Raw genomic sequence first — 23,512 nt, forward strand, 5'->3', positions numbered from 1 at the left:
TAATAGGTGTTATTCAAAAGTAAAAATAGTAGAAAACAAAGATGTGATGAGTCCTATCTATAAAAATAAGTTGTTCAAACAATGGAAACCAGACTACATAGCAATTATTCAAATATTAAAAATAGATAAAATACATAGTTGTCATTTGTATAAAGAAGGTTTGCCAAGCAATTATACAATGCTGTGAAAGAGTGATCACACGGAGCAAGTGAGACAAACCAAAACACAAAAAGCCTGGCAAAGTGAGTCAAACTGAAATGGCAGTAGACTTAAGCAAGCCACATTAAGTATTTCATAACAATTTTAAGAAAGTACATTCATTAGTCAATCAATTATGAATTATCTTATGAGCTCGAAGATTTATTTAGTCCCTCCACCATATACTGCTGTCAGCATATCAACCTAAACATGGTTTCAAGGTCATCATCGGGACAAAAGAAGGGATAGTCAAAGCCCAAAGTAGAACCAAAGCTTACAGCATAAGCAAAAATAAAATAGGTCAACGCTCAGGGACAATGGAACCAATCAAAATCAGGATGTAGAAGTACTCAGAAGCCAAAATGAGGCTTACTGGAAAGATGCAGCAAAATTCTATGATATCCAAAGATAAAATGCTGAAAAGGTCAAAAGAGGGGCAGTAATCCCTGGGAGGTCAACTGGAAAATGAAACACTCAATCAATTAGACAATGGAGTAATGGGTGATCAATTCACAGGGAACAATTAAATCAAAGCGTGCTTACGGGGTCAGAAGATACAGGGGGGCAAGAAGGAATAAATTCCCACAAAGAACTCCAAATGGAGTACAACATATAGAAGTTTGGTATAGGCAACTGAAATACCTAAGCCAACAGAATAACTTGATTTGCACCAAGTTCTGGATTCGCCTAGGGACCAAATGAATTTTTGGGAAAAGGATACAGAAATTCCAGGGACAATCCCATTTGGAATGCAATATAGTAAGGAGGTCTGAAGCTAGATAGCAAAAAACCAAATAATCATACCGACATCTCAACAATCAAAGGATCTGTCATCAGGATATTTTGCATTGCCATGTGAGAAAAGGACCAACTTCTAACGTTAATGGCAGCAGAATAACTTACCTTCTTTTGTCTACAGCACATATGCCTAGGGACAACACTGCTTGCTTGTTGCTTCTGAACCATTGCTAAATGAATGGCATGCCACTGCCAAAGTCTAAAGGCACATTTTTAACTCCAGTCGGTCTGTGGAAGCGAAACGAGTGCGGGAAAGTGAATGAGAGGAAGAGGCTAAGGAGGTATTTTTCCTTATCAGATATAGGACATTCTAAAATTTTCAGTGAAATTAAGAATGCTGTTTACAACCAGCAAAAGGAAACAAGCATTGGCATAGCCAATAGGTCTCGCATTTGGGACCTTATAAGTGTTTAGCCATGCAACAGTTGCATAACTAAATACTTATAAGGTCCCAAAAGCGAGACCTATTGGCCGCGAAAGTGAAAGTAAGCGCAGTAAAGCGCGGCGTGCGCGCCCGCGCACATGCACTGTAGCTCTAGGCTGGCCTGGTAGCACTTTTTGGAGCCCTCTCATTAAGTCTCGCCAGACCAGCGCATGCGCTGGGTCAGGCGAGACCTGAAAAGGCATATATAGCTAAGACAACTAACAAGTCTAGGATGTTCATATGTGAGGTCCTGTCCAGTGGAGATCACATATCATAAATCTGAAGTTCCCATGGTTACTCGCAAGCAATAGCCAGAAGAACACTGGCTACTGCTTGTGAGTGGGTCTACTACTGAAACCCCTGAGCGTTGCTCTGAAGGACCATTTGCCCACACAAATAAATCTCGTGGGTGTGAACAATGCAAAGAAATGGTTATCTTTGTGTTCCCAGTGAAGATCAAAGGAGTAATCATGTGAAACTAATTTGGAGGGGAAAAAAAACAAAAAACAAAAGGCCATTTGATCTCAGGATGTCTCAAGCTCCCAATAAGTGGAAGATAAGTGAATATGGAGGAGAAACCACCTCCAGACCATCATTGTCATTTTGTCTCAGTATATTTCAAAGTACTACAATTTCGAAGAAAATGTGTTAAAAAAATGTGCCAAATAACACGACTCTTTGCTATACCTTGCTTTGAAATTAACATTTCAAGAAAACCTATTTGATTGAAAACATTTTCATTTGAAAAGGCTATTTTCTTTGAATAATCCTCCTGTAAATTCACTTTTTGGACATTTTGTTCTAACAGGATTAAAAAAAAAAAAAAAAAAACATCTGAGACCCAAATGTACACTTCAACCTTTGGTGCTACAACAATCCTAATCTAAATCTTACCACAAAAGACCTTGTTACGTATTCTAATCTTTACCCTACCCCCCCACCATCACCACAACACTCTGATCTTACCCAAAAAACACCAACGAAACACATGTAGGGAATAGCCCTGCAGCAATTTCAATTCAATGTGTTACCTATTTATTTAAGGCTACTACAACAATAATGAAATGGGTCAGATAAGACAAATGAAAAAGCAAAGCTACAATAGCCCAATTATTGAGAGATGATTCCGGAGACTGGCTACAGTTAAACCTACACCAATAAGTGCAGCCACACCTTGCTACCTACCTTCTATGAATCTCATCAAAACCTCAAAACTGTTATCTGGAAGCCTATCCCAATATTGACCGCAAACTTTACTCTAACCCAATCACCTTAATGTTCACATTTATCCAAACCCTAATCTTTACCTTAGCCTCATCCTGACTAACTTAATCTACAACTCTTTGCTTAAGCCTATCCCCGACAGTTACCTTTCACCTAAATAGGACTCTAAAACTGATCATGTGTCATACCACTGTTGGGTAATGATGTAAATATCAATATGCATGCACCACATAGATATCTTACTTAGTTCCAGTTCTCACGAGCACTATTTTCAACCTACCGAGCTATCTATTTCTGTCCCTGAACAAGCTGCTCAGAGCTACAGCTCAGGTTCTCCGCAGCGTTCCCCCATCCTTCAGGGTGGTTCCCCTCCTTCACAGAACTATTCCAGCCCTGCACCAAGGCTCCTCCGCTGACCTCCGACACCTCCACCAGCTGTGCAAACAAACCTCTCAGAGTAACATTAGATGTAGCTCCTGTCACACACATTAGGTTTAGTTTGTCAGGACAACCCACAAGCAATGTCTTAGCTTCCTTTAGGCTACAAACAGTCCACCGGTTTTCTGCCTAAACTGCACTGTTATTTTAGTTTGCGCATATATGGCAATTCTGTTTTTCTATGTGTTTGCCCATGTTGGGACTGTGTCCTTTTTAGGTCGAGCCTAGGCAGCGAATGCTCTGCGAGGCATGCCATATTGGAGTATGGACTTGGAGTCCCGCCCATTCTTCGCCCGTATTTGTCATTGGCTTGTGTCACTGTCCTTCGTAAATGCTGGCTTCCGATTCGTTCATAGGCTTGTTAGTCCCTCCTTACTACCGCCTTGTCTTTATTTGTAACCTCCCATGAGGACTGGCTCTTTAACATCAGTTGTTAAACGGTATGCCGTATTTAGTCTGTAAGCACTATTTTCTTTAATGAGTTTCACCTACTGTAGGCACAACATACTTTCCTGCAACATTCAGCACGCCATGGGCCCTTATGCTTTCCAAGCAGCCGGGGTCTCGCATTTGCAAGAGTTTGAGCTACTGGCATTGGTATTTGTGTTAATTATCAAAACCGATAAATAAAAGGCATTTTCGTTTAAAATGTCAGTAGCTTAAACTCTCGCAAATGCGAGACCTATTGCACTGCAAATGCTTGTTGGCTTTTGCTGGTGGCTGCATTTTGTAACATATATAAAGGCCTCACAAGAGTGACTCAGGGCAGAATAAGTCAGTTTCTAAGACGTACCCCTGGGAGGATGTGCGTCTGACTTGGCCAGCAAATAAGCATTGGTACCTGCAAAAACATTTTATCTTTTCAGGAGCCTTTGTGTCAGTGTTTTATTTGCGTCACTTGATGAGGGATGGAAAAGTTGTTATCCGACTACCATTACCAAGACTCCATCCCTGGCTGTAATATGCAAAATTTTAAAGAAATTATTTCTTTGACATCTGTTACTCTGATTTTGTTTAAGCAATGAATTACGTTTTCAATGAATCATTTTTTTAAAATGGTTTTCTGCAATATGTTCATAAAAGACTCTACAGCACGGAGCAATTCTACGCTTGGATGCATATAGGTATTTGAGCCACATTGCCATTTTGAATCGTCACTTAATGCAAAATTAAAATATGTACAAATGAAGAATTGTTGGATGTTTTGCCATTTGTCCATTAGGAATATCCTGAACTACAAGCACAGTGAAGGAACTAAGATTAGATACATAAGGAGCCTGTACCAAACCAATCCAACAGTCAAGCCAGTGTGGTTTATTGGTGATATTCCTCCACCTGCACAGACAGCAGCCATTGAGGCAGAGTTCATGCCAAAAATGAAGGGAAAAGGAAAATGCAGTGCATGACTGTTCCTGCTCTTAACAAGGATACCGATACAATACATCAGACATCTTAAAAATGCTTAGAATGCAAAGTAGCTATGAAGAGTGACCTGATAATTTCCTGTCAGCAGAAATCTAGTTTTCCAGTACTAGGTGTTCACTTAACAAGTTAGTGCATCCTGGAAGTGGAAGCTTATTTTCTTCAACTAAACAAATTAAGTTAATGTGAATCCTAACAATTTGTAAAAGGAACTGTCCAAGACTGGAAAAGCTGGTTCTTGAAGCAATTAAGTCATCTCATTATCCTATGCCCGTGTGTTTTGGAAGGGGGCATGGACATGAGGCTGGGTCATGCATGTGGTCCTGCTGCCTGAATTTTGCTACAAAAGATGCTCCAGTCCATTTTCTATTGGAGAAGAAAATTGTAGGAATATGAAGAGGAGGCTAAACTTGTAAGATACATCAACTTTACTTGTCAAGTAAGGTATTTGTCAGTGCTACAAATACATTTTGAGGTAAAACCAAAGGATTGTTAATATGGATGTTGGTAAGCAGAAGGTGTGCATTATCTGACTTCTCTTGGCTTAACTTCAATAACCTTTTTCGGTTCTTGCCAACTATGATGGTTAACCCATTTTACTGATTTTGTGACGTAAAACTACAGCATGATGCATATGAATGATTAGAAACAAAGTCAGTCAAAAAGTTAAACTAAGTTCTATACGGTACCTTACAACATGGTGTTTCAATGTTCTTCCTTTTTATATGCCCATTAATACGGTCAATCACAGTTCAATCAAATAAGGAGGGGAGTGGAGTTCAGGTAGAGCTACAATGTCACGGTTTGCTTTCACAAATGCTAATCTCTAAACGCGTCGTTGGGAGCAAAGAGTGCCAATGGGTTCTAACACAAACATTATCAAAAGCATTCAAAATATGGTTGAGGTAAAAATCGAAGCCCTGTTCATAGTGTGGAATGGAACTAAAACTTTCTATTTAGGATATCTGCATATTCTCAAGGAGAAATGCATGTATCAAATGTACTTGCCTTATTTGGATCTGGAGATGTATGTCAAAACGCAATCTAAAATGTTTCTCAAACCCACTAAATCTGACAATATTTTTCTGCCATAGAGTCCACACAACTGGTCTTAAATGATAAAGAACATATCCAGAATTCCTAAAAACAAAATTGCACAGTAACTGGTTGGAGTATAATGAATCAACTGTGCAGTTGACCTCTAGACAACATGGATATCCTGAGCAAGGTCTAAAAAAGGCATTCACAAAATTAATGAGACTATCATAGAAAGCTGCTATGTCCAAGAAGAAGCAGAAACGGGAAACAAAAATGAAAAGTTTATGTTTATTGGGAGGGACAGGAAGGCATTTTCCTTGCACACTGGTATTTTTAAAATACATTTGTAAGAAACAATCTTAAGAGGAGACCAGGGGTAGCTCCGGATCAGGGTCTGGTGGCGAGGAAATATGGGAACTGACATAAGCACACAAGGGTAGCACATATATGTGGCTCTGCACAGTACTTCTGGAACCACACAATGTCTCCTAACGGCGTGCAGGGCACTGCAAATGATTTTCTGGATCTAGTCTGACACCTGTGGAATATTCAAAAGGCGGGGAATCTGTGGCTTGAAGTATGCATCAGAAAGGTATTTTCACAATGCACAAAAGCATTTTTTAGATTTAAAAAAGTCTGTGCGATGCCCTAATCAACCATGTGACATGGTTTTTCAAGTTACGCGTGGAAAGAAACGCAGGCTTGGCTCCTAGAGTTGCAAGCTTTTGAAACGCCATCAGAATTGATTTTCAAATTCATACGAAAAATATTAATTTATTTCTACAGATATTCAAATAAAATTAACTGGATGGTTTATAAAGATTTTTATACAGATGCATAATATTACAAACAGGGTTACAAATTATCTTGTAGCCTTTTGGAACAGTCTTTAGGTGGAATTTAGATTTGGTTAATTCAATATAACCCTTCCTTTAGAAACTGAGTAGAAGATTGAATATTTACTTTATTATAAATGACAGACACTGATAAACAAAACAAATTGAAGTGAGCTATAGGCATATTCTCAATTAGCACTATCCGATACCAATGGCTCCATTCAAATCATTTAAGAAATTACAAAACTGTTTTATTATTATTCCAGGAATTACCTAAATTGTTGGTGTTCTCTCACACAAAAAAACATGAAAATTTGACAGAGGACTTATAATGAGGGTAAAGAGCGTCTGGCCTATTTGGACTATATTTTTCACAGGACAGTGCTACATATTTGCTGGTAACATGGATACTTCCCTAAAAAAACGGAGGGGCAAGGTAGATAAATGGAAGGCCTTCAATGCAGGGTTACGCAATTAAGATGTTACAGCTCCTGCGGATCTTAGTTTATATTAACTTATAGTGAAGAACATCTTTTAACTATTTCTATAGTTTTTTAAAGTTGATGCAGGATCTTTTTTTGGAACAGGACAAAAGTTCAGATAGAGAGGTTTGCAGACTATTTACTTCTTCCTGGAATTTAGGGCCAATATGATTGCTTTTCATGGGTGAATGCTTCTTTTTGAAGCAACTTTATTGGTATTTTTTTAAAAACCCATGGGGGCTTTGAAATTTGAGGGTACAAACACAAAGGGTCTGTGAAGGATGTAGTTGAGTGGGAACTCAGAGGAAACCGAATTCTAACCCTGAATAAAAACTGTTTGCTTGCAGATAGCTAGGAAGGTGCAACACATACATTACACCCTAGGGAAGGTGGTGTGTTGATTAGAGGACATTTTTCTCCAAATTTGGCACATCCTAATATTAGAGTGTTATAGGTGTCACTAGACAACATAGCTGAATGGAGAGGTTACTAGAGTGGTTATTAACTATTGTCATTTAACCAACCGAGGAAGACTTTTTGCCTGGAATGCTTAAATATGGAATTCTATGGAAATGAAATACATTAAAAAGACAATTTTTAAGGGATCTGAACAACTGAAATCTCTTTGTCAGATTTTAGCAGACATCTTCTCAAAGTTTTTCATTAATTGGAATTTGGAAGAGGGAGTATTATTTGAACCAGAATTGGGAAAGAACATTTTAATTTGTGCCCAAGATTTATATTCATATTTCTTGGAGGTCATCTGCATTGTAAATATGCTTTAGGATGTACGGTATGCTAGAGGGGCTGAAGTTACTGGTTAATAGCGAGTTGAAAATGTCCGAAGTTAGTGGCTAGCTTCTCATTATATACTGTCGTGTAACAGGATCGAAGGATTCGGGTTAGGGGCGTTATATCTCATCTGTTCCCAACATTTTATTAAGCAGTGTCCTATAAATGATTTTTAGGTCTCATCTACAAACAGCCTTAGCTGTCTGGTGAGAGCTCATGTCATTTCACACATACAATATACACATCCTTACAGATACAAAAAGGGGATTTTGGACAGCCCATTTCAGCATTGGCTATTGTGGATCAATTGGCTTTAGGCATGACTGAGGCGGCTCTGAAGACTGGCGGGACAGAACTTCTCCATAAGACTATGAGAAGATGTCTGTTCTGAGTGGGAGCAGGAGAGAAGGGCACAGTAACAAACACAGCAGATGAGCATACCAAACTGCTGCCAATCTGGTGAGATCAGAATGATCTGGTTCCAATGCAATTTCCTAAGAACCCACGAAATCAGCAGGATGGGGAGGAGATGAGTAATTGGAGGTGGGTGTGGTCTCATTTCAGGGGAAATGGGGAGAGGATGTAGCCTTACGGCTAGAGTGGTCGACCTCAAAGCTGGGAACCCGGGTTCGAACCTCAGCAACAATGCTCAACATCCTGTGATTCTGGGCAAATCACTTAATCTCCCCGTGCCTAACAAAAATGAATGTGTCCTTCTGTAACAAAACTGGTGCTCATCTAAAGCGCTCTGATACCCGATGTCTTGGATCTAGTTTGCGCTATATAAAACTAATTAAAAAAAATTAAAAAAAAAAGGATCCCCTAGAGCAGGAAGAGGAGGGTTCAAAACAGCAGGCAGTGAGCATTTCCCTAATGAAAAGTAGGTGCACTGCAGGGGGTGCCCAAAAGAGTGAGTATAGTATGAGCCACCTCAAGTTGGAGATGCCACTCATGGCCGGCTAGATGATGCTGACTGAGCTTGTTGGTCATCACATTCAAGAAACCTACCAGGTGATTGACAATCAACCAGATCTTGTGAGCTTGAACTCGGCCTACAAGTTCAGACCCTCTTGACAAATGGCACAGGTCCAAGTTGCCCTGTTTGCTGATGTAGGACACTGATGTGTGGTCTGTGAGGACCTGAACTGAGCGACTCTGAGAGGACAGCAAGTATGCCCTCCGCACCAGGCAGATCACCGAACCTTCAGCAGTTTGATATGGCATCTCCAAGTCCTCCAGATGCACACCGACCCCCCCCCCCCCCTAGTATGGAGAAATCAATTAATGAGGCCAATGCTTGCAGAGGGGTGTCCCACCTATGAGATTCTGAGTCACTAACCAACAATCTAGATATTTTGCAGTCTAAGTGTAAGTGACAAGCAAGATATAGGAAGCCATGCTACCCAAAGGGTAAAGAACTGTCCGGCTGAAAGAAGAGCCAACACCTGAAGCATCAGGGTGGCATCCTAAATGTACCACACACTGTAGGGAGGCATAAAAGTCCAAAGATACGTCATGCCCCACACTGCTCAAACAGGAATTGTGATGGTGCCAGGTGCAAACAGAAAAGATGATGTGGCACTAAGGTGGTCCGACAACAGTTGTGACGATTCCGATTTCAGCAGCCAATCATCAAGGATGAAAATGCAGATATAACTATTCTGCAAAGTAGTGCTTCAGCCACCATCACCACTTTGGTGAAGCTCCAGGTACCCATTTCAGCCCGAATGGGAGGACTACAAACTGGTAGTATTGTAGAATATAGCACAAACACAGCTAACTCCTGAGCAACTGCTGATTCGGGATATAAAACTAGGTAACCCGCAAGTCATGGGACACCATCCAGTCTCACAGTCAGCCCACAACCTCTAGGACTGTAACTGCCTGATCCCTAGGGCTACACCAGTTTTGGACCAAGGAGGGCCGCTTCAAGCACCAGACAAAGATAAACGCCGCCGGGTCTGCACCTGAATGTGTCCTGATCCCACGATTAGTCCAAAGCTGTGCGGGCACGCTGCTAGCCGTTGCCCTAGCTGACTCAGACACTTTGCAGACTTCAATACAACTCTGCTGGCCACTCCTATTCAAGGAAGTGAATGATGACTTGTAAAGAGTCACCAATCCTGAGGAGGTGGTAAGAACAAACAAATTTGGCACATTTGACTGTGGACAAATATAAACTACACCCGAGCTGGATTCATTCAGTTCCCGATTTCACAGAAGGGAGCGTACTCCGTTGTGGGGACCATCCGGGAGGGCGTAGTAAAGAGAACTAAAGGTGTAGCTCTCCGGAAGGCTGACTTGCGTGATGATCGAATTGTGTGGTATTCAATGTAACTATGTGCTTAAAGTACTTTCTTTCTTGTAAAGACTTGTACTGGGGTGGGCATTAGATTACTGTCTCTGTTGGGTGTCTGCTGAGTGTTTAGCTCAATCACCTCCACACTACCTTCCTGATAAGCCTGTGACTGCTCCCACTCACTAACCTGCGAGTCAAGTTTAAAAGGTTTTGTACTTGGCTCAGTGCCTTCCTGATAAGCCTGTGACTGCTCCCACTCACTACCCTGAGAGTCGAGGTTAAAAGGGGTTGTACTTGGCTCAGTCTGCAGAGCCACGGTAGGATGGGCTCTAGGTCAATGATGGCAAGCAGACAGCTGAGGCACAGAAGTCCATACCTGCCCATGATCCCCTAAACTCTGTCTGACACAGGACATTATTCATTTGTGGCTATAACACTGAACTCATTGCATCATTTACAAAATTCTAGCATTTGTTAGTAGAATCCAGGTCCCTTGTTCTGTAAATATAAAAAAGGAAGGAATTCTAACTATCCACAGGGGTGGGGAATTCCTATCTCCCGACGCCCGAGACATCTAGATTTCTTACAAGGGCAAGAGGTTTTAATTTCTAACTTGTCCAAAGGACAAGTAGACAGGCTTACGGTAATCTGATACACAGCAGTTTAACCCTCTTGGTCACAGCCAGTTAATAAGGAGCTCTGAGCAGTTCATTGGCAGTAAAAGGGTCAATTCAAAAGCTGGGGCCTGCACTTTAATTTCACCAGAGCAGAACAACAACATGATTGAGCTGAGCTCAAAGTTGCAGCTCCATATAAAACATCGACAGCACTGTCAGGTAAGAGTCATTTTGCTTTCTCCCCGAGGCTTCCAGGCCCTCCTCTGGCCCTTTCCTTTCAGCATAAGATGCAGCTCCAGAACACTCACATCACTGGAATGTAAGAGGCTGGGCCTCTTGGCTCATGCTCCGACTTTAACCTTGTGACCCTCCTGCCTTTTATTCTGTGCTTCACCCTCCGGCCTCAAATCGGCCCCAAGATCCCTCCTGCTCTCGCCTCCGGGGGCCTACAGTAAAGCCCATGCTTTCTCTTCTCTTGCAGCCCCTGCACAACCCTCCTTTGCACTTTGCCTTTCCTGTGCACCTTATGTTTCACCCAGTGCCTGTACTTGCTAAACCCGCTCCCCTTGGCCTCTCATATTTTACCTAATCCAGGGCTTACATTAAAGCTCATTAGTTTACCCATGGGGAATTCATGCCATCCTCAGGCGCACCCTAATTTCTCTCCTTGCACTGGGCCTCTCCTCTCACTTTGTGCATGTACCAGGGGCATCTGAACACGCCACTGTAGCTAACAGCAGCTGTGGAGTTCTTGATGGGCATCTTCTTTCTACAGTTCCAGACAAAGGTTCATAATTTACTTGAAAGGGTTGATTGATATATACATGGATGGATATAAGGATGGATGGATGGAAGAGCGAAAGGATGGATGGAAGAGCGAAAGGATGGATGGAAGAGCGAAAGGATGGATGGAAGAGCGGAAGGATGGATGGAAGAGCGACAGGATGGATGGAAGAGCGACAGGATGGATGGAAGAGCGACAGGATGGATGGAAGAGCGACAGGATGGATGGAAGAGCGACAGGATGGATGGATGAGTGCAAGGGTGAATGGATGGATGTGGTGAAAGTGGATAGATGTGTGTGGATGGATGAGTGAAAGGGTGAATGGATGGGGTGAAAGTGGATGGATGAGTGAAAGGATGGATGGATGAGTGAAAGGATGGATGGTTGAATGGGTGGATCAATGGATGAGAGAGTGAAAGGATGGATGGTTGAATGAAAGGGTGGATTAATGGATGAGAGTGACTGAAAGGATGGATGGTTGAATAAAAGGGTGGATTAATGGATGAGAGAGAGTGAGTGAAAGGGTGAATGAATGGGGTGAAAGTGGATGGATGGATGGATGGAAGGATGGATGGCTGGGTGGATTTGAAGATTGATTGATTGATGGGTGGGTGGAAGGATGTGAAGATTGATGGGTCGGTGAAAGGATGTGAAGATTGATGGGTGGGTGAAAGGATGTGAAGATTGATGGGTGGGTGGGTGGATGGGTGGGTGGATGGATGGATGGATGGATGAATGGATGGATGAGTCAAACGGTGGATGGATGGATGAGCCAAACGGTGGATGGATGGATATGAGTGAAAGGGTGGATGGATTTGAGTGAAAGATGGAAGAGCAAAAGGATGGATGGATGAATGGAGGGATGAGTAAAAGGGTGGATGGATTTGAGTGAAAAGGAGGATGATGGGGTGAAAGACGGAAGAGCAAAAAGAAGAATGGTGGGATGAGTGAAAGGGTGGATGGATTTGAGTGGGATGGAGGAGGAAAAGATGGAAGAGCATAAGGATGGCTGGATGGAGGGATGAGTGAAAGAGTGGATGGATATGAGTGAAAGGGTGGATGGAGGGGGTGAAAGTGGATGGATGGATGAGTGGAAGGAGGGATGGATGAGTGTGAATGATAGATTTGGAGCTGGAAGGAAAGGTTTGGCCAGGGGTGTTGTGAACCACTCACTTTAGCAGCTACAGCGGGTTGGAGCTCTTGATGAGCCTCTTCTGTCTGGAGCTCGGCAGACAAAAGCCCATAAGTAACGTGTAAGGATGAGTGAGTGGATGGATGCGAGTGAAAGGCTGGATGAGTGACAGGGATGTTGGATGGACGATGGATGTGTTGATGAAGGAAAGGGTGAAAAGATAGATGGGTTGCAGGGTGGATGGATCAGTAAACGAAAAGATGGATGAGTGAAAGGGTAAATTGATGGATGAGAGGAAGAATGGGTGAGCGAAAAGATGGACGGATGGATGGCTCTGTTTGGGGATGGATGGGTAGATTTGGATATGGATGGGCGGATGGATGGATTGACAAGCAGAATGGTGAAAGGCTGATTAAAGAATGAATGGAAGCTAATGTAAAGGTGAAATGTTAGATATCAGTGGGTGAATGAAAGGATAAATGTGTAGGTCTGCTGAAAAGAGGCAAAATACGGAAATCACTAGTTTTCAAATCCTCCTATACTACGAGCCTGACATAACCAGAGAGGCTATTATCCGAGCTCTTCTATAATGAGTGCTGCCATTATTTGACGGTGCACATCAAGGCACCAAAGGGACAAGTGGATTTTGTACAGGACATGTAGATTTATGAAGCTACCTGTCCCATGGACAAGTAGATATTTTACTAAATTCCACACCCCTGTATCCAGATTGAAGAATGTCTCATGAGCCAAGAAGGAAATGTATCAAAGAAATACATTGCAGAATTAACGTATTTTGCAAGTTGGTCAATACCTTTGGACCAAAGATGAGACCAGTATTTTAAGCTGCTTTTAGCCTTTGAAATACTATTGGTGTTTCTGAAGAGCAAAGAGGTTACAACTTCCTAAATGCTCATGGCCAACTTAATAGCCACCAAGAAAAAAAACTTCCATTAAAGCAACCTTAGATCACATGAAGTCTTGTGCATCAGCCAGGGAAGGACAAGGTTAAAGTCTCAAAAGACCAAGGAAGGAACAGATGCTTTAAGTTCATCATGTCTTCTGACAGCCTCATTGACAATGGGTAAGCACAACCCAATCCTGTTAAGGTATGCTCAAACAGATGAGATAGTTAGTGTTACAGGATTTATGTGTCGAAGGCATATGAGCACACAGACTATCATTGACACAAAATTGAGATAGCCCACAGACAAGATAACACCTCTATAGAGAACACCACTATCTGGATAGTGCTCTTTAGCACTATGAACATCAGGTTCTGTGAAGTAAACTATACGCCATTTTAAGAAACTTACATATAAACACTTTTATATGTGCGTATGCATGTACATTCTTGTGATTTTGTACGATTTGTCTTATAAACAGATTTAATTGATTTTTCAGGTGTCATACTTAAACATCTCCCAAAAATTATTATTGGGATTGCACAAGTCATCGTAAAGTAGTTAAACATAGTAACCTCAGGACGTCCAGCAGCAATCGATCATCAATCCCGCTAGTGAGCAAGGAAAATAGTGTTCATTAAAGTCCCGGGTTGATCTCTAACCCTTGTCCTTTATTGCTTTGCAACTCAATCTATCAGTTCTGAATCTCCTCGAGGTTCGACTTCCCAATCAATGCCCCCAGCAAAGTTCCCTACCACCCCAAACTCCCACTCCCCCCACGCATGCCGCTTTATGATCAGATCCACCACATGTGTCGTTGACCAATCCAATAGTACACAGTATGTGCCACTACATCGAGCCTGAACTGCTGGTGAAGCAGTGTGGGGGGCTTGTGATAACAGTCATGGTTTGTATTCTTAATGTTAAATGTTTCTGTTAAACATAACTTTCAAAGAATGGGTTAAAGTATGGTAATTGTGCCTACATTTCTGAAACTACATATGTGTTTAGAAGTAATTTGTATCAACATGCTGACTGACGTTTCCATGTTACATTAAATTCTAAGTGTTAATTCATGGCATGTGAGGGTGTTGCGGTGTATAATATTTGATTAAGGATCCCTACCCACACTTCCATTACTAGGGTTCATCCCCGTCCTTTGAGAGAGCCAACATAGGCAGAACGCTTTTCAAGACAATCAAGCATTCATCAGGCCCCTACCTCACCCGCCTATTCCACACCCCACTGACAAGCACGATGTCATCAACCAATTCTTCTGTGTAAAAATAAACACCAGACAATACACAGACAACACCAAGCCTGCTTCTCCTCTTATGTAAACCCCTTCTTGCAGAACACCACAATGATCATCCTTCAAAGTCCTGTCTCTCACATATCTTGCTGATATACTCAACAAGCTACTTCCCATGAAGAGGATATCTCGTACTAGCAATTCATCAAAGCTCTCTCACCCGCTCACCACTACGTACCACTGTTAATGCTTCCTCGCTCAAAGCATCTTCCCAGAAGCCCTTAAGATAGGCCAGATCCTCTCACACCTGAAGAAACCCACATTACACAATTAACTTGCCAACTACTGACCCAACTCTCACCCACCCTTCATCTGCAAGGTTATTGAAAAGCATTCCACTCTCAACTCCAAGATCACAATAATGCTAACCATATTGTGCACGACTACTAATCTGGCTTCAGAACACACTGCAGCACAGAGACGCCCAACCTTGCACATCATAGACTACTCCCTTCTTACCAGAGTTTAAAATAACTCTTGCCTCCAAATACTGCTAGACCTCTAAGCTACCTTCAGCACAGTCAACCATCAAACATTAACTCACCTATTAGACTCTCAAATGGTATTTCCTGGCAATGTCGTTCACTGGTTCACCTCCTACATTTCCAATCAACACCAGTTTGTTCACGTGGGCACCTCCAAGTCCCATAAAGATCCATATCACCTGTGGAGGCCTCCAGGACTCCATACTGTCTTCTGCCACCTTTAACCTCTACTCACAGCTAATAGCATTAAGCAGTAAGATCCACCACTATGCAGACGATACACAACTCTACCTAAAAGTCTTCTCTGTTCCAGACATCAACACCAAAAATACTGCTTGCACCTTATCCAGACCTGGATGTCAAGTGCCTACATAAGGTTCAAACCCAAAAAGACAGCATTTCTGTTATTTGGAAATAAGAAAAAGCAATACATGCACAAACCTGGATTAATGACATGCACCTTGACAATTCTGAATCCCAACTTTCACCGAATTGCAGGTTAGTTTGTTTCACCCTGGACACCAAGATCACCTTGAAGAAACATTGCTAAAATACAAAATTGGCCTAGTCCGCTAAAGAAAGTGAAACCGTTTCGTCCAGAATGTGACTTTAGAACTGAACAGAACATCACAATGCAGTAACAATCCAATAACCTGCTACTTCTACCACTTGTTGACTGTGGGCTTTCAACTGTACAGCATTCCAATGCTTTTTTGGTTAGATTCACGCTATACAAATACTACATACATAAGCAGTGTAAATAGCTATGCCACCAACATCTTAGTGACTTTATATTTGTATTAACCTCAGGAATCAATGAATGATCAGAAATGAAAAAACAATGTCTAATACAATGTATTTAGATTTTTTGTTTGTAGTAGTGCGAGCATGAATTTAGTCTTTAAGCTTTGTGTTACAGACCTCATTTAATAGAACTTGATTAGTGTCGCCCTGTAATACTGTTTTATCATCCATTTGTGGACATTAATATTTACACATTAACTTTTTGAGGGAAGACATTCTTCGTTACCAACATTGCAGGGTCAATATAAAGAAGCATTGTGGGCTTTGTAGTCCAAGTACAAATTAATTCGCTTTTTGTATGGGAGGTGTGTGCATTTTTCAGTTTGTGACATGCATTCTAATTAGTTGCCAATTATGTTAATATGTGTATATAAAGTGGAATAATAGTGGCTACCGATATAGGTGAAATGTTGATGGCTCACCCACATGAAATCCCAACCAGTTAAGCAGTGAACAATATGACAGGGTAGCAAAATTATATAGAAGCAAAACTCCTTTGTACGTCTGGCTTGACAGCACAGCTTTCCACAAGATATGCTGTTACAAATTCTTTAAAGTATACATATAATGCAATCAATGCTCCCCTAGGCGGAGACATTCTCTCGCCTCATGGTTTTAGTTGTTTAGTGTATTATTCTGCCTCCCATGGAGTGCTTGCATTGCAGTGGACAAATGATTATTTCCACGTCAGAAGTAAACTGAATCGTCAAACATTCAATTATTTGTATTACATGCAGTACCATGCAGTACATACAGAAATAAACGCTGGTTTGTTTTGTCTTTTTTCACTTCAGCACGTTGTTTTAAAGTTTTAGTCAGGTCTCTAATTTGCAAGCTGGAGCACACCATATGAGCTTCAACAAATAAATGGAGAAAACAATCTCGACAACCCCACGAATGGAGGTGGTCTCGGGTCCCCTCGAACACAGAATGTATAAACTGACAGACAGCACTTGTGTAAGCTCAGTAACGGTACTGAAACAGAATTGGTTCTTCCTGTTTGAGAAGAAACAGCTTATAGCTAACATAAATCTGCATTAGAAACTAGTTAGTAATTAAGACTGGAGTGAAACCGTGCTCCAACCAATCGCAAGATTTGAATGTGCATTATCTATACCAATGCTCATCATTTGCCGTATCAAGATCCCCCGAGACAAGCTTAGCTGAAAAGCAGATTAACACTGAGATGTTAGGTCTACGCCATTAAAAGCGTCATCTTTGGACAATGTGTCACTGTGAGAAAGTGGGTTTATGTTGCAGTGAACCCCCACTCCCTTTTTTTTTTGTTGCCAGACTACTGATGCTCTTTGACATGATGTGCTCTGGGGCCCTACCAATCAGGACCCCAGGGCCTTTGTTCTTTCCCCAAAACAATACCCAATTGGCTTCTCTGGCTACATGTCAGCCCCTGGTAAATGGTACCATAGGTACCCAGGGCACTGTGACCAGAGAAGGACCCTAAGGACTGCAGCACTTATTGTGCCACCCTTAGAGGCCCTGTACCCACACACACAGAGACACACAGACACACACACACACAGAGACACACACACAGAGACACAGACACACAGAGACACAGACACACAGAGACACAGACACACAGAGACACACACACAGAGACACACACACAGAGACACACACACAGAGACACACACACACAGAGACACACACACAGACACACACACAGAGACACACACACAGAGACACACACACAGAGACACACACACAGAGACACACACACACCCCTTGCAGGCTGGGTGTCTAGGTGCAGAACCAAACAGAGTCGACATGGCACACTTTCCTGTGTGCCATGCCCACAAACCACTGCCCTGGCATGCATCAGTCACCCCTCTGGCTGGGTGCCCTATGCTAGTAGTGAGGGTGCAGGTGCATGAGCCCTGTACCCCTACAGTACCCAGGTCCATTCCTGGGCCCTGTAAGTGCAGTGCTGCCGTTAAGAGTATATGGTGCTGGGAGGTTGGCATTACGAACTCCACAGCACCATTATGGCTACAGTGAAGATTGGGAAGGTTGGTATCAAACTTCTCAGCACATTAAACCCACACTGATGCCAGTGTGGGATTTAATGTAGAATGCACCACAGTGGGCATCTTAGAGAAGCCACCTGAAAAACGACCAACTACCAGTGACCTGACTGAGTGGCTGCGTAGGCTGCCACCACCAGACATGTTTCTGGACCCCTGGGTCGAGAGCCTACTGCTCTCTGGGGCCTGAAACAATGTACATCCTGGGACGAGGTGCCAAGCCTCCTCCTCCAGGATGGGCAGGGTTAACGAAGGAGAAGCTTCAAAGGCATGCCGCCTTTGTGAGCCTCTCCAGACCATTTGCTGCTTTCAGCAACTGGTCCCCACTGGTTCTACCCCCCCCACTTTGGGCGGGAGAACCGGTGGGAAAAATAAGTGAGGAAGAGAGGTGTGCCCACCTCTGTCAACTCCACCCCTAAGGTGGGGGCAGGCGAGGTGAAGCACAACCTCGAGTCCCCGCCATCTTGAGGATGGGGGGGACCCAGCCAACCAGGGACAGGCTCCTGCCTCCTTCCCACTGAAGAGTGGCAAAATAGGGGTGTAACCACCCCAGGGAAGGGACCTATTGGTCCCTGCCCTTTACCTACCGGTAACGCCCCTAAATGTAGTATTTAGGGGCACCCTGAACCTCCCTTCCTCAGATTCCCGCAACCCAAGGAGAAAAAGGACGAAAGAAGACGCAGAGGAGACTGCAGAGAGCAACTGACTTGGCCCCAGCTCTACCGGCCCGTCTGCAGTTTCCAGAGATCCTGCACCAAAATTCATCTTGTCCTGCAGCTAGCGACCTCCAGAACCCCTGGGAGGACTGACATCCTTCAACAAAGACCGGATCTCCTGTGAACAGCAGCCCTGTTCAAAAGAAACTCCGAAAACAGACTCTGAGCCTGCTGAGAACAAAGAAACCCGACGTCTGGAACTACCACTGCACCCGTAGCCCACAGCCCGAGTTAGAATGGCCCACTGGTTCCAGCTAGATCCCCTAGCGCTCCAGAGTCTGAGTCCACCGTGGGTTGACCCCTCCAGGACTCCCCGATGTCGCCTGCAGCCTCTGCACAGAGACTCCCCCCCCCCCCCCCCCCCAACCGCGAGTCGCCCGGTAAGGTGAAATCCGACCTTAAAAAGACACCCCTGCATCCAGCCGCTCTGCGCCCTGGAGAAAAGAACCCGAGATGCACCTACACCCCGAGCCCTCCAACTTAACTGCCCAGCTGTTGGTTCCTCCCGAAAGTCTTCCTGGACCGAGCCTGCAGCTGAAAACCAAAACCGAAAATCTCTATTGCAATCAACAGGGCACCCGACCTCAAAACAGCACCCTGCACCCGGCTGCCCTAGCGCCGCTGAGGGTGCCCCTTTGGTGCTAACTTGGTCCCCAACTTGCCCTGAACTTAACCCTAGGAGCTTTGCTCCCACAACCCTGTGGCCTGCTTGCCAGCAGCCACCAACCGGAGCCCCCCTATCCTCCATAAGATAACATTGGGCCTCAACACTCTGCACCCGGCCGCCCTAGTGCCACTGGGGGTGAAACAACAGTGCATCACTGACCCTGGGAGACCCTTGAGTCTAACCCCAGAACCCTAACTCAAAAGACCGATTACTTACCTTGAAACCGATAACTAATTTTTCCTCATAGGATAACACGGACACTTTTTCTGTCGACTTTTGAAAACTAAGAATATTCCTTAAAAATCGCACAAATAACCTAACCGAATTTTCTCAACTGTTTGCAGGAAAGGTCCCAGTGCTGAACCTAGATGTCCAGCACTAAGAAAAGTAACTAAAAAGTAACTTATCTGTGAATTGAATTTCCTTCCATAGGATAATATTGGGGGTTCTTTGTGAAAAAGTTTCTAAGTGTCAACTTTTGAAATACAAGAATATTCTTTAAAAATCGTACAAACTGCAAAAACTTAATTACTTACCTGTTTTAAGTAGATGTCCCAGTGCTGAATCTAGGAGTCCAGCACTGGATTACAAAAGTAACGCAAAAGTAACTTACCTTCTAAGTGAATTTCCTCCAAAAGGATAACATTGGTGATTCTATGTGAAAAAGTTTGTGTCAACTTTTGAAACACAATAATATTCCTTAAAAATCATACCTTTAACCAAAACTCATTTACTCGCCTGTTTTCAGGAAATGTCCCTGGGCTGAATCTAGGATCCAGTCCTGTGGTTAGAAAAGTAATCTGAAAAGTAATTAACTGCATTTTTCTTAAAAAGCCCATTCAATTGAATGTACTATACCTGCAATGTGTGGCAATCTGCTTTCTTAAATCTGTAATCAATACCAGTTATACTGCAATTCTGAACTGTGTTCAAACAAGACAATTACTACTGCAAAGTATTTATATGCTTACCTGTACCAGGCTTGCTTGATTCTAGAAATAAAACAGTATATTTTTTTATATACAACAATTGGCCTAGAGTTCATTTCTTGAGTGTGTGAGACCATTTGCTGACTTGAGTGTGTACATCAAATGCTTTCCTCTGATACTGCCTTACTGCTTGACCAAGCTACCACTTTAGAGAGTAAGGTTTTATCTAACTTTAACCTCTGCCAAACCTCTGGAGACTCTTGGACTCTGTACACACTGCACCTCACTTTGGTGCAGTATAAATAGAGCCAGTTTCTTACAGTCACAACATATACCATGGATAAAAATATTCTTCTGAATTGATTTAAGACAGAGGGCCTCACGAGTATGAGCAAAGAGGTCTTTAGGCACCACTCAGCCATCTGAACCTATTACCAACACCCATCCATGCCAAAATAGTTATGCAGCTGTAGGAATGTCACAAATAAATCTAGACTATGAAATGTCTTAAATGGCAAAATAAAAGTGAAAATTAAAATACTCCCTAATGTTCCACCTAAATAATCCCACAAACTGAATGTATTTTAAATGTAATCGTGCTGTACTGGAATTTGGCAAACAGAACGAAAAAAGGATACACAACAAAATGAAGGACTCAAATCAGATAAGGATACTTTCAATATTGTTTACCTACTTTTATTTATTTTCTCTCCCTACTTAATCTTTGGGGAATCACTGCAATGCAGGCAGAAAAACAAAATTTTAGGAACTTCTAAACGTGAGCGCTTTTAAAGTGAAACATGGCAGAATCTTCCACACAATAGCTCGGTCTTCGACATCCACAAACCAACCCATTCTCAACAAGCTCTTCTCATTTTAGTACCATGTATGAGTGGAACACTGCATATGCTTAGCACGGATGTCCAGGTGAGTGTTAAGCATCTGTTTGTGGCAAGTAGTGTTGTAGACTCACATGTTCTACATACTCCTGCCATCTAGTGCTGGGATCGGACATGTACAACTTAATTTGTTTTCAAAGTCTTTCAAGCCACGAGGTATAGTGACTCCACCTATGACTCGTAATGTGCATGGGCATCGGCTGCAGTGTTGTATATGTTTTCCGCACGGCAGGTGAGGATAAAAATGTAGCTTATAAGAAGAAAAAAAAAAGGAAAAATAAAGAAAATGACCATGCAAAAGAGATCAATAAAAGGCATCTGCAACAACCCAAAGCTTCGGGGTACGAGGGTGGGCCCATATGAATCTACAACACTACATACCACGAACAGGTGTTTACAGGGTAAGTAATATTCTGTTCGTAGCATGGGTAGCTGCAGATACACATGCTCTACATAGACTGAAAAAGGAGCTCTCCTGTAAGCAGTGGCTAGCTGGAGGATGTAGCATAGGCTTAAAAGAGGGTACGTAATGCCCCAAATACCTCTGCTTGCTCAGACTTACTGACGCCCCTCAGTCCGCGAATACAGCTCAAGAGACACCTGATTGACACGCTCACACGGCACAGCTGCACACTGGTACCGGGGAGGGAAGGGGGGGGGCGCGGGAGGGGGGGGGGAGTTGGGATAGGGAGGGAGGGGGAAAATAGGGGGGTCTGACCAGGGAATGGACTTACATACAGCCCTTTCAACTAGACACCACGTGCCGGGCCTAGTGTTGGACATTCTCTTCTTTCGGACACGATCCTAAGGAAATGGCTTCGGCTACGTAAAAGTGGGCTACGCCACTACACAAGTACGAGGGTCGGTAGGCAGCACATAGATGGTGGTGGGTCTGTTTGCCTGTACGACTGCCTGTTTGAAACTAATAAATAAAGTTATTTTTTAAAAAAGAGGGTACGTAAGACAGCCTGGCCAACTTGTGCTAGTTGCCGTGCTAAGACATTCACACTGTAGTGTTTAGTCAATGTGTGTGGAGTGGATCAAATAGCGGCTTTACAAATATCAGCTATGGGAATATTGCCAAAGAAAGCCATTGAAGACCTTTTGCAGGTAGAGGAGGGCTAGGAGTTGGTGTAAGAAGTTTGAATGCACTTAGTCAGATGGCAAGTCATGCCCGCTTTGGAGAGACCGTGGCCGACATATGGTTTAGAGCAGGAGACAAAGTATTTGTGTCTTGCGAAAAAGCTTTGCTCTATCAATGTAATACATGCGGGCCCTTTTGACATCTAGTGTGTGGCGGGCCCTCGCTGCCACAGAGTTTGAGTGTAGGAAGAACACCAGGAGCTAAATTATCTGATTAAGTTGAAAGGGGAATAAAATGAATGTGACTGTACATTCTTTACATGGTTAAACGCGTTATAAAATCAAATATTTTGTAAAAACAAAATTGGTGGAAGAGGGATACCACCTTAGGCTGAAACTTAAGGTTGGGCCTGAGGACAACTGTCATTGGGCACTTGCACAAAAGGTTACTCTAAGGTAAGAGCTTCAAGCATGCTCACTATCCTGAGAGATGCTTAAGGCAACTAGGAATGTTTAACAAAACAACAATGTCTCAACTGGAAATCATTCAGAGGCAATTTTAAGAACAATAATGAAATCGCAAGGCAACTAGGAAGGCATCTTTCCAAGAAAGAATGTAGGGGCATGAGTGAAGGGGTTCGAAAGGAGGGCACATAAGTCGAGTTAGGAACTCTAGGATTCATGGGGCCAGGAGGCGCGCCAGAGGGAGTCAATTACCCAAAGATACGGACATAACCTCAGAGCTGACTAAGCTGGGCAGGAGTCGCTCCAAATCCCAGAAATTTAGAAATGTATGGATTAGGGTTCAGTTTTGGCTCCGCAGGAGGAGTAAGGGAACAGGGCCTACAAGGACGGAGTCTTGTCCAGGAAACTGAACAGGTGTAGTGAAGTTGAACGATTCTTCAATGACGACTTCTTAGACTTACCCAATGAGGACTTGTGCTTCAAGGATGACCAGTTGCAGGCACGACTTCGGCACACAGATGTACTGCTCAAGATTTTCCGTATCTAGTCTCACACCTGGGGAATATTCTGAGGTAAGCAATCTGCAGTTAGAAATCTCTCCTAGAAACCTTTCACAGAATCTGATAGGCAATACCCTGCTAATTAGTCAACAGAAGTCTCACATTTGCCACCTCAACTCTGTACCCACACAGAACAGACAATAAACTTAGTGGCAAAA

General features: G+C 43.0%; 1 protein-coding gene across 50 annotated transcripts in view; it reads right to left on the reverse strand.

The window, feature by feature from the left end:
- Window positions 1-23,512, reverse strand: part of MAP4 (microtubule associated protein 4) — a 1,793,677-nt gene that overhangs the window by 1,335,289 nt on the left and 434,876 nt on the right. The gene's annotated exons all lie outside the window — the stretch shown is intronic.

Source organism: Triturus cristatus, chromosome 10 (assembly GCF_964204655.1).
Source record: "Triturus cristatus chromosome 10, aTriCri1.1, whole genome shotgun sequence".
Lineage (NCBI taxonomy): Eukaryota > Metazoa > Chordata > Amphibia > Caudata > Salamandridae > Triturus > Triturus cristatus.